Source organism: Mesoplodon bidens (assembly GCF_964165515.1).
Source record: "Mesoplodon bidens genome assembly, contig: HAP1_SCAFFOLD_352, whole genome shotgun sequence".
NCBI classification, from domain to species: Eukaryota; Metazoa; Chordata; class Mammalia; order Artiodactyla; family Ziphiidae; genus Mesoplodon; species Mesoplodon bidens.
Window position 1 is genome coordinate 469349 of NW_027672295.1, and position 5068 is coordinate 474416.

Here is a 5068-nt window from a genome sequence, read left to right on the forward strand (position 1 = left end):
GCTAGGAGAGAAAAGGAGACATTATATTTTGTCTTGAATTTCATATGCCATCATACTTCACTTAGCTCATCCTACTGGAAGCACTTTGACGGCAGATTCTACAGTCTTGTCTTACATCCTCTACGGAATCAAGCCAAGGGATTCACACATAGTTACCGCTGGAAAAACGTTTGTTCTGGGTTGACACTTTTAGCCTTTAGCACCAAGACTTTATCACCAAGATCTATCTTTACAGTCTCTAAACAGGAGACCTTCTTGCCTTCCATTTTCATAATGACAAGGAAGGTAAAGGGAAGAACTGAGAAGTACCCAAAGTCAGCTAGCAGCCAGCACAGATAAATCATCTGTGGAGATATCGTTTCTTTCAAAAGATATAAACATAAGAGGAAGTCCTAGTGTTTGAAACAATTGTGCATAATAAAATTCCATGAAAACCTAGAAATCCAGATGCAGATCAGTAACATATTGGCTAAATAAGCTATTATGTTCATGCAATGGACAAGTGTACAGACATTAAGAAGAAGGAGATACTCATTTCTATGAGATTCTCTTTTCACTGAACTCAACAGTGCTGCAAAAACAATGTTACATAATACTTTTTCTTTAACATTATATCAGGCATCCTCATCTTGTCCTGCATTTATTGCCAGTGTTACTAAAGTTTATCATTTACCTCTTTCTCTTGTAGACATATAATCTCTTCTTATTTTGGAAGGATTCATCAATCCCTATTTTACTCTTTCTTTCAAATTACAAATGAATATTGAATTTTATAAACTATCTTTTGGGGGATATTTCAAGTGATTGTATAGTTTTGCTCTCCTTGGACCTTGTTATATGGTAAATTATATTTTGTTATTTTATATATGCTATTTATTATATGTCATATTATGTTGACTAATTACATTTATTACATTATAATTAAGGTAGCATTTATTTTAGATAGACAAAACAACCAGTGGAATAGGAAGCATCTTAAAATTAGATGCAAGAGCATAGGGGAATTGAGATTAAAATAAAATTCACATTTTGGATCACTAGCAAAAATTATTCAACAAAAGTGGGAAAATATGGCTATCATTACTAAATTCTAGATACAGCAACTAGTTAAAAGTTAAAAAAATAATGAAACTGTAAAAGTATCAGAAACCTGGGAGACATGAAATAAAGTATTCATGAGGAATACCTTTCTAAGATACAAAGAAAAAAGGATACATTTAATTATATAAGAATTAAAATTTGCCTCATGGCAAAATGCACTACAAAGGTCAGAAAACAAGCAAAAGAAATTGGGAAATATATCAAGAAATGGATATGATTTCTTTACAACTTTTGAGAGAAGCACATGTTTCTTTTTCCTTTAACCTGTTATGTGGGTATTAATCTATAATGTAAGTGCATGGTTCCTTTCCTTTAACCTGGAATGTGAGATTTAATCTATATGGTAAGTGCATGGTTCCTTTCCTTTCATCTGTAATGTGAGTGTCAACATGCGGCACTGTTTCCAAGCACAGACTGTGGATGTTCCTGTACTGGTCCCATCACTGACCATCCACAAAAACTTACAAATGTTGCTTCACTTTCCTGGGGGTTAGAGTCTTAGCTAAGAAATGGAAGCAAAATAGAACTTTCCCCCAGGGATGATAGAAGGTTTAAAGGAGTAAATATGTAAGTGACTTAGCACAGTGCCTAGTACAACAGAGATCAATATAAGTACTTATCAATTTTTTAAAGAGACAGATGAAAGAAATAAAATGTGGTGATTTCAATCTATTGATATATATTCTTGACTTTAAACTACCTTTTCATTCATTGGATGACCTAACTTGCTCATGATTTTTCTTACTCTAGTGAACTTGGGTAGCTAATATCATAGTTTAAAATTTTTGCTTTTATATTTACAAGTAAATTTGACCTGTAAATTTATTTTTCCTTACAGTCCTAATCTATTTTAAGTATTAGGATTATATAGACTTCATAAGATGAATAAAGGAGAATTCTTCCTTCGCTATCTCTAGAAGTTTTTCTTAGTTAATATTGATGTTATCTGTTTAATAGAAGTTTGATAGAATTCACCTCCCAAATGATCTGGCTGGGTCTGGTATTTTCTTGGTGAAAGACTGTAAACTATTGACATAATTCTTTTACTGCTGAAAGAACTCCAGCTATAAATTTCCTCTTGTGTCAGTTTTGGTAAACTTTAGGAGCTAGGAAATTGTCCACTTTACAGAAATGTTCAAATTTACTGGCATTTCATATATTCTCTGCTAGAACATTGTCCTGATTCTTTCTGTATATTATTCACTTATGTTTTTGTTTTGCTTAATCAAAGTGTGTTTTTTAAATCTTTTCAAAGAATATTCTTTGGACTTACTAAATCTCCTCAATTTTATACTTTTTTCTGTTTTATTAAGTTCTGCTCATATATTTATTATCTATTTTTCTATGTTCTCAGGGTTTATTGTTTTACTCTTCTGATGTCAATTAAAACACTTGGTTATTAATTTTAAGAAATCTTTTTAGTTATAAATACTTGAACTTTTTGAAGATTCCAGCTTAGTTGTAAGTATCTAAGGGTCAGCTCGTCCACATTGTTGCTAGCCTAAGGCTAAGTTCACCCTATCGCAATGTATATATTGACATTTTTTCCCCTCGACTTTCTGTGTTTTGCTACTTCTCACTTTTCTTTGGAGAGAAGCCCTTTGAAACACCCTTAACTTATTTTACAGCCAATAAGTCTTTAAAATAATGTGTATTTTTTAAAGATAAATCTACTTATATAATTAGGCAGAAAATCTGATCTGCCGTATTTTTAAAAACAGCATAAATTTACTCTTCTCCATGATTAATCTGCTGTATTACATGACCTTTGAGTTTTTAGCTTTATCAATGACGTACTTGAAAAATGTTTTAAAGATCCTACCCAGTCTTTTAAAACATCCTTGTTCCTTGTTTCAGTTCTAGTTTTATGTATATTTTCTGCCTTGCACCTGATTAGTCCAACATCTGATGGATGGCCTTGGGAATCTAATTCTGGTATTGATTGTTTTTTGCTGATTCTCTCCACTTCTAGCTGATTTCTTCATTATTGTGTAAATTTAGATCATGAGCTCATGTTTAGCTAAACTTTATCTGTGGGAAGGCTCTAGGCCTGTGTTGAAGATCTACCTCTCCAGAAAGGGTTTAGTTTTGTGTTTGGAATACCACCGATTTGGGAGCATTTTAAGTTAATTTCTTAGCTTCTGTTTGCAAGACCGCACATAAACTTGCAACCCAAACACTGTGAACACGGATCTGGGGTTCAGAATTCTCGAGATTTCCTACCTGTTTCCTACCCAGAGCAGAGGCCAAGAGAATTGGGTCTTAGTCTCCCTTTGCCAGCAGATATTTTTTCTCCTGGCACACCCTTTCATTGAAGGTGAAGCTAGGGATAGATAGGTTTAGTTCTAACTTCCCATCTAGTAGGGATGGAGTCTTACCTCCTGCCTCTCATGTGGTCATGGCCACTTAAAAACAAGTCTCTATGTCAGGTGTGTCATTAAACTATGGCCTGTGTTCCAAATCCAGACAGATGCCTATTTTTATGGCCTATGAGCTATGAATAATTTTCACGTTTTAACTGGTAACATTTTAAATGGTTACCTAAGTACATAAATATTAACCTCAATTTTGCCTCTTTGGTCTACAAAGCCTAAAATATTTGTCACTTAGCTCCATAAAAACAGGATTTCCAGCTTCTGTTCTAAGCTATCAATATCTTCAATCCACTCCTAACATAGCTATAACTCTCACACATGTACCACCCTTCTTTCACAGGTCCGGGAAATTTCTACTGCATACTTCAAAAATCAACCACGCACTTAAAAATAAGTTCTGTACATTTAACCTAGCATACCTAACCCTTTTCCTTTAGGAGAGTTTTTCAAGTAATCTTGCCCACCGTATTCTTTAGAGCTTCATTAATAATGGCAAAACATTAAAACAACTTAACATTCAACAAATGGGAATTGTTCATAACAATTATAGAAGCACATACAGTAGAAAACTCTAAACTGTTATTGAAACAGTGAGACATAACTAGTTTTATTCTTAGAGAACTATGTTTATTTAGGTCCCTTTTGTTTAAATAAGTATATTTCTGTGTATGTATGTATATAGTCATGTATTTATATACACATACATTATTTGTATGATATAGATCTATAAGCATATGAAATACATACCTAAACACATACCTTTGATTTATATTTGTATACATGCACAGGAATATAATTATATATATTATATAGTTATATACATTGAACTGAAAACTGGTAGTATACATATATATCGTGTATAAGTGTGTGTCTATGTGCATGTGTAGAAAAGCAGGTTGAGAGATATGCAAGCATGAGTTAGACAGGGTTCACGACTGTAAAAGTAGTTATGTGTAGGTAGTGAGGTTAAGGCCCATTTGATTGAAAATATTGCATATTTTACATCAATTGTTATGATGAACAGATTCCTATGTAAATAAAATTATAAATAGCTATACATACTTGTATGTATAATGTATAATTAAAATATATATAGTTGTATAGATGTATTATATTTATATTACATAATATAATTGTCTTATACTAATACATGATATATTGTGTTATATAGAATATGTTAACTATAGTGTATTATATCAGATAATAATAATTATATATTTATAATATATATATATATAAATATATATATATAATTTATATATTATGATATAATTGTTTTATAATCAATATTACAGGATTTATCATATTAATATTATGAACATATTAACCATATAAATACATTTCATTACTCATACATTTTGTATATAATATATGCTAGGCAAAAATATATATTAATATAATACATAATTGTTATACATTAATATAAATATTAGTATATTACATTTATATATCAATATAATATTTAATATTGGTATATTTATATTATATTTAATATATACATAGCTAATGCTCTTTAAAGCCATCTGCTACAAGTAGAATAAGACCAGGAGTATGGCCAAAGCAAATTCTAAAAATATTAGATTACTTATATT